The sequence below is a fragment of the Pollicipes pollicipes genome, unplaced genomic scaffold (assembly GCF_011947565.3).
Source record: "Pollicipes pollicipes isolate AB1234 unplaced genomic scaffold, Ppol_2.1 Scaffold_2555;HRSCAF=2994_pilon_pilon_pilon, whole genome shotgun sequence".
Classification (NCBI taxonomy): domain Eukaryota; kingdom Metazoa; phylum Arthropoda; class Thecostraca; order Pollicipedomorpha; family Pollicipedidae; genus Pollicipes; species Pollicipes pollicipes.
In genome coordinates this window covers 5,091,219-5,104,868 of record NW_023596136.1, presented here as the reverse complement: position 1 = coordinate 5,104,868, position 13,650 = coordinate 5,091,219, and positions in this window count along the sequence as shown.

Below are 13,650 nucleotides of genomic sequence, written 5' to 3'. Positions count from 1 at the left end.
AGGTCTAGGTCATTTGGGGGGGGCAGGTTTACACATTCGATGCGGCAGAGAACTTAGGACTACAGCCCAATCCTCTGGTGGCTGCTAGTGGCAGAGAAACAGGCGTCCGGACACAAGGTCGATGGAAAAAGGCTGAATGAAAAAGTGGAAGGGAAAGAAATCAAATGAAAAAAGGTCGAAAGGGATAAAGGTCCACTGGAATAAATGTCAAATCGGATAAAGTTGAATCGGAAAACAGTCGAACAACAAAGTCGAACGACACTAAGATAAGGATAAAATTCCTCTGGGATAAAAGTCGAATACGGAAAGCCGAAGGAAAAAAGTCGAAAGAGATAACAGTCGAATAGAAAAAAGTCGACAGATAAAATGTCGATAGCGTTAAAAGTCGAACTGAAAAAGTCCAAATGTTTAAGTCGTCAGGGTTTAAGTCGACAGGGATGAGTCAAAATAGAGAAGTGAGAAGACAAAAAGCCTAAAGAAACAAAAGCCGTCAGGAAGTCTTCGAGCCACTTCTGAGTACGTATGTTGACACTCTTGTTATCATGAGCACAGCTTAAAATTCCGAGCAATGACAATATAATGCATGTTTGCTGTATAACGCCGTTTAACCGCTTCTCCTGACAAGTTCAAGGTCCGAGTGGCTAGCGCATCGGACTCCTACGCGGGGAGCCCGGGTTCCAGTCCCGGCTGCACCATGGCCCATGAGCGTTGAAATGACCGATGCAGTCGCTGGCCCTCCATAAAAGGCCGTGGCGACGTGCATCGCATTCCGTCACAAAATATCTCGGCATAGAAACCATGGACTCTTAATGCCGAACGCAGGGGTGTGTAGTAGCCTATTCGGGTGGGGAGTCCCTGCACAATTTCGGGAAGAGATTCAGTTATTGCAGTTTTGAAGGAAGGCTAAGCCATTTTCTTTGCCCCCCCCCCCCCCCACCGCTGCTTCCTCCCCCCTCTTCCCCGAGCTCATTTTACAAAACTGGGTTCCTGGCCAATAATCAGGAGCTTATTAAGGTCTTCTTTGCTCATATCGATCTCAACAAATTTGTATCTGGAGTGAATCTACACAAGGTGTGAGTATTTTTAGGTTTCATAATGCACACGCAGGTTCACTGCCGACATAATCGGCCAAGAGACACCGTCTGCTGTCCTGTAGCCACCCTGCGCACCCCGCTCCCCTCCCTTTCCCCAGTGTAAAGCGCCAGGAATAACGTAGTCGACGGGAGCCAGTTAATGTTGCGGAACATTTGAGATTTTTTTGCGTCGTATTTAGGCCTTTGATTGGCAGCTTGCTCTGAAGGCTGGTCTCATCCTGCGCCATCCAGTGGCATCATGCTCCGTCCAGTCTCGTCTGATCTCATCCTGTTCCGTCCGGTTTTGTCTGGTTTTGCCTGGTTCCGTCTGGTCCCGGCTGGCCCCGTTTCGTCTCATCCGATTCTTTTCGGCCATGTCCGGTGACCTCCGATGTTGTATGATCGCGTCCGGCTACGCCTGCTCCTGTTTGGTGCCGCGCAGTTCTGTCCGGTCCCGTACCATCTCGTTGTCCTCACCCGGTCACTGCTAGTGTGGTTTGGCCCCGTGCAGTCCCGCCTGCTCCCGTCCCGTACCGTTCAGTTCCATCCGGCCCCATTTGTCTCTCCCTAGGACCACAGTTGTATTCACATTTAACACCAGGAGCCAAATCCTCATGACATTTTTGTCTTAGTGATTTTGGTTGTTCGTTTTGTTACACATCCGAGTTTACCTTTATCCCTATAGATGTTCTCTCTTTTCACTCATTTCGTTTCTAATTTTATCCCTACCGATTTTTTGTCTTTGGACTTTTGTCCTATCGAATTTCATCCCAACTACTTTTAGCCTTTTTTACTTTTTCCGATTCGACTTTTATTCTTGTAGACTGTTTGTCCTTCGACTTTCATCCTTGCAGACTTTTTGTCCTTGGACTTTTTAGACTCGACCTATGTCCCTGCCGATTTTTAAATCTTTCACTTTTTTGTTTTTCAATTTTTCATGCATCTTTTGCACTCGACTTTTTCCGTTCGACTTTTTGTCCGGGAACCGAGAAACCCATCCTGGAAATGACCGGGCACTCCGGGCAGATAGGCTTCTAGAAAGGAATCCATACTATGTTCCGGGTTGGTGGCCTTCGAGGCAACTTGAAGTCTCAAAGATGGCCGGCGTCCTTGAGTGGCAATGGCCTCCAAAGCACCCAGTTTGCCCAAAAAGACTTCCCTCAACTTACTCGCCTGCCGTGGCCGCGTGCGTTCTCTGCACTCCTTTGCCCGGGATCGACTGGTCCCGATGCCGGTATTGGACCAGTTGGACCAGGACCAGTTGGACCAAGACCAGGACCAACACGGCGTGGATGAACCGCATCCGTGATCGCCCTACCCAAAGCACTTGGCTCCGTCTCCTCACCCCATCGACCGGTACTGAACTCCATCTAGGCAATCGCGCAAAGGTTTCAAGGTGCCACCATCTGGCACAGCAACCTTGTGACGCCCTCATGCTGCGACCTGCAAGGCGCAGATGGTCTGCAGGCCTGGGGTTGTTGACAGGAGTATACACGCACATAAAAGTTCGTTTTGCAATTGTTTGTTTGATATGCTATACCGATATCCGAATGTAAATGGTTATCACCGATATCCGAATGTAAATGGTTATCACCGATATCCGAATGTAAATGGTTATCACCGATATCCGAATGTAAATGGTTATCACCGATATCCGAATGTAAATGGTCATCGAAACTACCAAGACGAGCCTTGATAGTATTCGTACGCTTAAAGGGAATGGTTTACATTTGAAGATGTTGTAGCAAGCATGAGACATGATGAAACAAATTCACTCATAACCATAGGCATACTTTTTAAGCGGAAAAGACTGTTCTAGACAGCACATTATTCTGTTTAGCAAATATGCTGCTCAATACGTCATAGCTAAATCAGGACATCGTACCTTGCACGACATCGATTCACAGCCAACTGGCGGCTGTTGCATCCGGAAATCGCGCTCGCAAACGCCAGATATGAACGCCGGGGCATTTTTTTTACCTTGATCGCCGCAGGGCTCATGGAATGACAGGCTTTGAATGACGTCATCATGACGCCATGAATGACAAGGTGATTTCAAAACACTCTCCCAGATATACCTTTCCCCATTTTCGCGGACGTTTAGCTAAGAAACTAGAGGAGCTTAGGTGTCAAGAAGGGCAGAATTGTGAACAGCACCGAAAGGTCTTCAAGATGGCGATTTCAGCTCATATCCCCCACATCGATGTAAAACACTCCCTTCCAAGAGATCCGAAAAAGGAATTCTGACGGGATTTTATTCAAGTCCTGACAGTTCGCAAGCCATGCAGTTATCAACGCCAAGAAAAATATAATTGTTGAGGCGTTCATATCTAACGTTAGTAAGCGCAATTTCCAGATATAACGGCCATCCATCGGCTCTCAATCAATGTTGTGCGAGGTACGATGACGTAATTAAACCACGACACATTGAGAAGTAGATTTAGTGAATGGAGAATTGGGCTATCTGGAAGAGTATTTTCCGCTTAAAAGCACATCAAGCTCAATAGTTCAAGATAAAGTGAGATTGTTTCGTCACATATGATGCCTTCTTCAATATCTTCGAATGTGAAACACTTCCTTCAAGTTTGTCAGGATAGAGAGGCGGAATAACAAGCTAGTCACGGCAAAGTTTGTACTGGATAAAGTCTGCATGGTTAAACTGTCCTGGAGAAGAAAAAAAGCTCGTGTGATGAAATTTATCGAGAAGAAAAGTGTGCAACGAAAATGTTTATACGCTCAAACTTTCGTTAGAAAAGGTTGCACCTAATTATAAATACGCAAACATTCGCCAGGGTTTAGTAAAAAAGTGTGCGCGCAAAAATTGACATGCTGATAAATTACTTACGTACGCAGAGGTCGTCAGCAGTTGTTCCTCATGGACATAATTCGTTTCAGACAAGCTTGTTGTGTGAGCCCTGACCCCCGGCATCCGATCGCGCAATTCCAGTTCAATGACAGTATTTGGTGTCGAAAGATTAACGTGTCATAATGGTTGGTACGGTCCGTCCTGCCCTCTGACGCCACCTGACCTTTACCGCACCCGTTGCCACCACCTTAAGCAAGCCGTGCCTGTGAAGGCCAAATGGCGAGCGCCTGGAGCGACTCGAACCGACCCCACCACGGGTGGTGGATCGGAAGGCAGACGCTCTTACCAATTTAGTCACGGAGGCGGACACCTGGACCGTAGCCGGGTCCAAAAGAAACACACGACATTAAGGTGAGCTCAACGAATAGCTTTCCGTACACTGCAGTGGTGGGATTTCTGCTGTAGAATTATTCATACTCGCCAAATCACTAACAGCACCGTCATCAATGGTGAGCTCACTGGCGCCGCCATGTCACAGAACCTTGTTGGTGGGGCCAAGACGGATTTCGCGGCTGGTGAAGTCGGACCACCGAGACAGCTACGAAGCATATACGAGACGACGCCATATGCAGACGACACAAAAGAGGCGACGTATAGCCGACAGATGCGAGGCGACGTCACATACAGGCGACAGATACGAGACCACGCGGGGCAGACAGCCCCAACTGTCATGACACGCAAGCCTTAAGAAGCACCGCTTAAGTTGCACCATTAAATGCCATCGTTCGATATGTCCCATGCCGTGCATCCCGCTTCCATCATATAATGTACCTCATGTTATCTTGCATGACTATTTGGAAGTGCCGACGACAGGACATGGCGCTGGTCCTGCTTTTCCGATTCTTTCGAGCATTTCAGTTTCGGTGCCGCATTCTGTCCTGCCAAACAACACTTGTGTTGAATGGACTATGACTGAATAAAACCTCTGGGCCTAGTGGCGTTTCGAGTCTTTTTAATTGGCGCCTCTCTTAGGCTGGCGAGGCTTCTTTTGCTTCTCGTGAGGCCTCCTATGCATTAGATTAGCCGCCTATATATATATATATATATATATATATATATATATATATATATATAATATCCTGTGTAACATAATGGCCTTCCTCCTGATTTTTTGGAATGCTCTATCTCGATGTAAGCGGGACAGGCGTCGAGCTCTTGGTATTTCGATGTCATGAGTTCAGGTTCTTGTGGTGACAGTCATTGATTATATGTATGTATCATATAATCGTATAATTAATGTATCATATGATAGCTTTAATAGGAAGTGACTCGTGGGTATTCAATTCATATGATTGAACGGTGTCAGCTTTTACTAATCATATGTGATTAATATCGACCTTCAGCACGGTTCTAGGACGAAAGTTCGTGTGGAAAAAGTATGTATGTCACGTTGTCACGTACACAATTATTGACAAGCAAGTGTACGAAAACTACAAGGCTCGTATGGCGGAAATATATTTGCAAAGGTTTGTACGGAAAGTTCGCAGGCAGATGCTCCTATGCTATAAAGTACGCATGCAGAAACATTCGTATTGTCAACAGTTCATCCAAACAACGGTTCTTATGCATCAAGTACCCATGTAATGTTATAATGCAATGGTGCTTATGCGAATGTCCGTGATGGATACAATTTGTTTCACAAAATTCTTCACGGAGAACAGCGGTAAAGCATTTGTGGCAACAGAGCCACCCCTACCAACCACAGATATTTAGACGCAATACCGATTCGGGCAAAAACGAGTTTTTAACCAAAGCGGGTGCCTCAAACGCAGGTACCTCAGACACGGGTGTCTCAAACAGGGTGCCTCAAACCGGGTGTCTCAAAGTGGGTGCGGCGTGTGCATCTTTGTTTGGTTTACTTCACATATGCTATCATATACTGGCTGTCACTAGCGCATCTGACCACTGCATGCCGTGAGCCAGCTGACTGCCGCCGCGGCCGTCAGCTGGCGTACGTGGCGCGTTAAAGGGACGCCACGGGGAGTCGCCGACAGAGACGCCGTCGGGGCGATGGATGAATACCTACATACATAGGCGTAGGAACGTTTCAAAAAGTGGGGGCAAGCTCAGGGTGCACTTCAGGAACTTTTTCTGGGGAGCGAGCCCGATGACCGGGGAAGGGGGGGGGGGGGGGTAGGGATGGAGATTGTTATCGCTCTTTACTCAAATGTCATGGCTGTTATGCTAGCTATGCATCTAGAGCTGTTAAGCACTGGTGCACAATCTTGCCTATTCGACTCATCCGTCAGTCGGCAAATAAGGCTGTCCAGCTTCCCTAGATTATTCGTCCATTTTGACATTGTCTTTCCTGGTGAAACGAAATCACACGAGCGGGTAGGTATTTTGGGTCATTAAGGAAGCATTTGCTTACAGTGCACATGCCAAAATGCGGCATACATATACGCTGACGAGAATTTAAAAAATGGGCCGATGGCTCACAGTGCGCCAGGTTTTTCATGCGCCTTTATTCCGGTGGCTGCTTTTCAAGAAATAAGAATTGTCGAAGCATTTTAGGCGGAAACAAATTCGGGGGCTTGAAACTGCTAGAAACAACGTGACAAATTTTATAAAGCTGGAGATTTTCTCTTAAGAATCAAGCCACATAATAAGGGCCATCCGTTATATGTTCCTTATCTGGGCCCTGCTCCTGTACGCCGTCGGTGGTCACTGCCCTAGCCCGGATGTCTCCCGCATGGCTGACCTCGAGCTGATCGTGTGGCTACTTTGTTGCATATTTTTGGATCAGTGTCACTTCTACATGGTGTATGAAACATGCGTTGGACACCTGCAACAGTACTTTTCCCGAATTATCTTCCCTTATACCACACCATCGCAGAAAAATGGCCTCCGGGAAGCTGTCTGCCTTAGGTATGCATTGGCCCAACGGACATTTCATTGCCCATCATGCAACGTAAGCGACTTGATCTGCTTTTGTGTGTAGGCAGGGGCGTAGCCAGAGCCTTGCCAAGCGGGAACACAGGGTTGACAGAAGTCCATCTTATGGTGACCCCCCCCCCCCAAAAAAAAAGAATCCCCGGATATGGCTTACTTGTTGACAAGTGACGCGGTTTTCTTCGTTGTATTGTTATTTTTACCTTGTAACCAGAACAGAAACCAGGAGCTACCGTGAGCTCATTTCTGTTTGCATTTTGAGGTCAATAGGCTGCAGAAATCAGGCGTTGAACGACTGCATGGAAAAAATCACCGGCGCTCTTAATTTACAATGGTTAGCTGACTCTCTCTAAACCGATTTAATTCAGAAGCTTTGTCAATTTTTTATCTGGCTTCTACAGACATTGACGACATCGCGGAGGTAGATTGTAGATTGATATTTTTGATCCAAATTTGCAGATGACAATTTGACTGCAGATCGAGTGGTCAACAATGTGCATCAACGTGGCCAAGCCACGTTTGTCTGCAAATGTTCACAATTCAGTCAGAATAGATTAGTGATGCAATTCATGTAACGTTTTTTTAACATGCTCGCTCGCAAATCTTAGCAACAAAAACCTCCACACCAGGCGTTGCACCCTCCATAGTCCGCGGAGCGTTAGCCCAGTAGGCAACATTTAGCCGTGGCTCACCGATGGACGAAAATGATGACGCTTCTGAAATGATTACCCTTAAACACTTCAATCAACTAGTTACGCAAGTTATGTGGCGTAATTTTGAGCATCCGCACTCGAAAATTTTAGAAACACAAGCATCGACCCCAGGTGTTGCAGTCTCCGTAGGCCGCGCAGCGTCGACCTAGCAGCTAATATTAAGTTGTGGCCAACGGGTGGACGAAAATGACGACTCTTCCGAGAAAGTATCCTTGGACGCTTTATGATATCAGATCTTGTATTTAGAACGCAGTCTGAGGGCAGTCTTCACACGTGCAATTTTTAGATTGATGAAAAGAACGGATTGGCACTACGGAACTAACGGAACGGAACTAAAGCACCGCGAAGTGGGGCTGGAATCTGGTGGTTGAACTGGAAGAGTGAAGGTAAAATCTCTATTTTTCGTGTTTCCGCAGCTAGTTATCTGTCCGGAAGACAGATTAATACGGCGCCCGCCGTCTGGTGACATTGCAGTGGCCGAAACTTTTCGGTTTTACGGAAGTTGCAGCCTAGACCATCCTTGTCCTTGCCCTCGAGGTTGCGGGAGGGTGCGTACAAGCCTTTTGATGTAATTTGTTTCTATAATGCGTTCTGAAAGAAATGAACGTTCTCAGGCAAACATGGCATGCCATTGCTGTTTCTTTTTAATTAATTTCGACCCGTGCTTTTCAACAATGAGAGCCCCACTCTACTCAACAATAATGAAACCCCTTATTCCCTTCCGAGCAAAGGGCCTCTTGAGCAGAACACCAGGGGTATATTGCCGTTTCCGGTCAAGGGCTGAAGGGCCATTCTGTCCCATCGCGAAGTGTCTTCTGACTAGCATTTTGGTGGCACGGGGGCTCTCCTGGTCGATCCGGAGGTCATTAAAAGGATATATCATATCACATTGTTCCCCTCCCTGACACGGGACACCTTCTCATCCGCGCAGTTAGCCCCGGATCAGCACAGGGACCCTCACTGACGCAACAACATCCCTGATCACCGCAAACAGTCCAGTAGTTTTCACATAGATTTCAGTTTCATGTTTTTTTCTGTATTCTTCAGAGATATTGAGTTCTCCCTGACTGTAGATTGCAGATGAAGTGGGGCTCATAGTTTGTATTAACATGGCTAGCCCATGCTCGTCTTATAATGCTCAAGATCCTGTCAGAGCTGATTACTGATAAGAAAACTACAAAATACGGTGTTGAACATGCGTGCTCGCGAGTCATAGCAATAACAGCTCCGACGTCCGGCGTTGCAGTCTCCAGGCCGTGCGGCGTCAGCTTTGCGGCTGTAACACTAAGTGATGGCCAGTGAGGAAACGAAAAGGATGACGCATCTTAAGGGAGATGACTGGTGAACGAGGTAAGCCGGCATGCATGTTTAGTGCAGTGCAAAAGTAATCCAAATGCAACCTTAATTTGAAAAGTGGAGGGGGGCCGGTTAACATTGCTGGCCCCCTACCTTGAAAAGTGGGGGGCCATGACTCCCCTGCCCCCCCCCCCCCCCCTGTTCCTACGTCCGTGCCTACACATGTGCTTGAGATCGCTTGCGTGCGTACTTTGATAACGATTCTTATCCGTAAGGAAAATTTGCGTACGAACTTTGGCACTTACATGATGCATCAACACACGAGCTCTTGCGTGGTTGCTTTGTCAAACGAACTGCACTCTGACGAACATCGACACCCCCTCCCCTACCCGGAAGGGTTGACACTTTTATAAGCATACTGCTCGGTACCGGTGTATAATCCGGTACATACTTATAGGTATATTCATATATATACATATATATATATATATATATATATATATATATATATATATATATATATATATTCTCTCTCTCTCTCTCTCTCTCTCTCTCTCTCTCTCTCTCTCTCTCTCTCTCTCTCTCTCTCTCTCTCTCTCTCTCTCTCTCTCTCTCTCTCTCTCTCTCTCTCTCTCTCTCTCTCTTTCTCTCTCCCCGGCAGGCAGCGCAAAAAATTGTGGAACATTCATGAAACCATGGAAATCCCTGCATGCAAGCACACGTGTGGAATGTGGGTGAACGTAAATTAATAAGCAAAGACATAAGTCTGAATTTAAAATGCTTTCAGCGTGATATTTGTTGGCAGCGAATACCTGTGCAATTGTACGTTTCTAGTGGCCTGATGTTCACAGGTACCACTAATACTTGCGCTTATGTTTTTCCATGAGTGTTCACCTGAAAATCACGCATTACACGAGAGCATGACGCATGCCACATGTGAACACGCTTCTGCACCACCTGGCTAAAACCATGCGGATACCGTTTCCAATCTCGGACCTCTCAATTACGCCTTCTAGACAGGCCACTGCTTGTTCGCCAAACACAGGCCAGCATAAGCCCTCCTAGCCCCGACATCTAGCGGCTATGATGCAAGCTTGGTTTACTTGAGCGGGCGTAAGAGTTTTGCATCGCTACGCGCAGGGCGCCGGTTATTTGTACATACTGACGGTTTCCTCTGAGGCACAATGTCCTTTCGTAAAAGGCAAGCTGTGGAAGTTTGACAGCTCGAGCCAAATACGCTCAGGAATTGAACAACACAGCGCCTTGGCCCAGTGGCGAAGCGCCCTTACCTCTATCCTAAGAGTCCTTGCGCCCAACAGATCCAGTCTGAGGTTTGCAAATGGCCGGGTTTGGGTTTTTACAACTGTGCGTGTCTCAATCGGGTTTCTGCATTCCAACAAAGTGATCGAGTGGCACCTAGGGTAGTATAAGACCACGGAAACTATTACATGCGTTTTCAAAGTGTAATGACGGGCGTCTGGTGCTGGAACGCTCAGCTGAGTGTGCTAGCACCATACGCGCAGCCAGAGCCTTGGCAAGGGGGAGGTGCAGGGTCCACAAAGGGTCCGTGATGGTAAAAGGTACCCCTTCGAAACACTAAACGGAAAATGCAACCCAGACCATTGGGTTTGTGCTCCCGAGATTACGGGCGCGCAGTCTCAGGCCTTTTGATACAATTTGTGTTTTAAGTCGATTCTGCAAAAGAGTGAACGTCCTCAGGCAAACGTGGGATGGTCTTGTTCGTTTTTTGACTCATTTCGACCCCCTCTAACACTAATAATATCCACTATTTCATTCCGGGAAAAGGGCATCCTTCAGTAGAATACTAGAGGGCACATTTTTCCCGGTCAATAGCTGAAGTGTCATTCCATCCCACTGCAGGTTGTCTTCCGGCTTTCATTCTGGCAACACGGGGCGGGATCCCCTGGCCTGTCCAAAGGCTCTTAGAAGGGTATGTCTTGTCACATTGATCCGCTTCCTGACAGAGGAGACGTTCTGACCCGCACAGTTGACCCCGGATCGACAAAGAAAACTTAATTGGCACAACAACGTTCTTGATCGCCGCAAGTGGTTCGATAATCGGCACATAGACTCTGATTCAGGTTAACGGGCCCATGCTGGAATTGGGTCGGAAGGCCCACCGTTCGGCATTGGGGGCCCTGACTGGCACATAATCTCTTCGTTTCCTCAGTGTTAACACTTATACCAAGTTCTCGTGTTTTCTTTCATTGTCAGAGGGCCCGACCAACGTAAGAGGCCCTCTGTCATTCAGGGTACCGCCCTCGTCCCTGTTGAGAAAATCTTCCCCCGACCGACTCCAGGTCCTTTATCGACACAAAATGCCCTGTTAACCAATGTGGGCCCCTGAGCGATTCAGCCTTGTTTCAGGGTCCCGACCAACGTACATGGCGGGCCCGGCCGTGTCCCCGCTTAGGAAATAGGCCCCAGAGCTTAGATCGACACAGAGCCAACTATTCAGTGCTAGTGATCTCTGGCCGAAGCAGAGGGATGCTCTGTCTCAGGGGTCCCTAATCAGTGCAAGGGGTCCTCTAGCTGACATTTGAGATCACGGCTCTACGGGCAGCAAACTTAACGTGACCTACAGGCAGCCCTTCGGGACCTTCAGCCTTAGAATCGGGTCCTCGGCTTTTGGTCTCGAGAGTCCCCTCGGCCCCTATTAGGGTCCCCTCAATGCCACTCCTGGCCGACCCGGGGTCACTCACCGTCACAAGTCCCCTGTTAGGCGCTGTGGTCCCAGACCGACACAGGAGCCCCTCATTGTGTCAGGGACCGCGAACATTGCAAATCGCGGGCGCCAGCCTTGTTTCTGCTTGCGAAATGGGTCTCAAGAGCCCAGGCGGACATGGAGCCGACTGTTGGGCTTCGTGTCGAGGCCCTATATAGTAGCGATAGATGACCCTAATAAGAGGGACCTAGAAGAAACCCTCTGACTGACATTGCAGGTCACGGCATTTCGAGTGCAGGCCGGGGCCGAGTCCAAATGGGCACTTGAACTGTGGTCCTGAGGGGCCTTTCGGTCCCTCTTCGGACCTCCTCAAGCAAAGCCTCGACCGACCAGGGGCCACTAGCTGACACATGAACCCTGTTAGGCATTATGGGCCCCTGACCGACACATGGGCCCCCATTCATTGTTTGATGGACGCAGACCAATGCAAATCTTGGCCACCGGCCTGGCATTTGCCTGAGCAGTGGGGCGCTAGGGTTCAAATTTGCAGGGAGCCAACCGTTCAGCGTTCGTGGTCTCTAGCCTACCTGGACATCTACACTGTCTCAGGGGTCCTCAAAAGAGGAATGGGAACCTCTGACTGATGTTCCAGGTCACGACCGCAGCGCTCCGATTCTTTACGTGACCTACAGCTAGCCCTTCGGGCCCTTATGCTCTCCAACCGGGTCTTTGTTCGTCGGTTCCGGCACGCTGCCCCGGCCCTTCTTCGGGCCTCTTCGAATACTGCCCTTGGTCTGCTCGGGTCCCCTTGCGAGTACACTCCGTTAGGCATGATGGGGTCACTGAAAAATACAGGGGCCCCAACCAGTGTAAATCACTGGCCCCAGCTATATAGCCGATTGTGAAGTGGACCTCCAGGCCCATATGGACATGGAGCTGACTGTGCGGTACTGGTGGTGCCTGACTAACATATAGGCCCATATCCACTCAGGGCCCTCCGATCAACACAGAGGCCTTTATGACTGCCATTTTAGGGTCATTCCAGGCAGGCCGGGCTCCCTGAATAGGACTACAAGCCTTTCGCGCCGTTAGACTCTTCCATTGGGCCCTTGGTTGTCAGACCCTGTGGGCCCTCCAGGCCCTTCGGGACTCTTCGGGCACTGTATCTGGCCTAACCGGGCCTCATACCAAAACAGGTCCCCTCCCCTTCCCCCTCCCCCTTAGGCGCTGTGGAGCTCTGATGGGCGCTGGGGCCCCGACCAATGTAAATCGCTGGCTCCGGCGTTGTTCCTGGTGGGGAAATAGGCCTTGACGCTCATGCCGCCGCGGAGCAGGCTGTGCGTCACTGTTGGTGTCGGACCGTCAAACGGGCCCTTGTCGACTCAGGAGCCCTGATTAGCGCCCAGAGCCTCGGACTGGCATGAGAGTGCTCGGCCCCGCGAGCCGGGACCCCTTAATACGACCTCTGACAGGCCTTTCGGGCCCTTGGGCCCTAAAATCGAACCCGTAATCAAAGGTTCCGAGGGGCCCAAGGACTTCTCGGACCCTAAGAAGGGGGCATGCGACCCTGTGCACCCCACCCTGTCCGCGCTCCTGGCGCTGCGTTTGCTTTCACATCCCAAGGAAACTTGGAAAATGACTTGCGTGAAGCGGTTCTCAAATATGAGTACCTCTGAGCCGCAGCTTGGCCTATATCGCAGATTCGATTAACCGACTGTGAGCCAAAGTAGTCAGGCGCTGGTTCAGAAAGTACGCATATTAGTTGCGGACGGGTAAACCCCATGCACATTTAGTATACCAAGCAGAAGAAGAAGTAGGAAGTCGTCAGCGGAGTAACAAAAAGTCGTCAGCCAGTAGGAATAAACCACGCCATCGCATCGGAACCTATTCGCTGGACTGTTTTGGCATGTACTTCAATGAGGATGCAGCATAGCACAAATCCTCTTTAAGTCCAAAAGCAAACCTTTTCTAAATGGCAAAAAAGTTCCATTCCTTGACAAAAATGTTACCGCTATTCACAGAAAGCCTAGCAGGCTGCCAGATTCGCAAATGTAAAGCAGGTCGCGGGATATACTTCAGCATTCACGCAAAACCAATCGGCTATTCTCACCAGGTTCTTCCGTG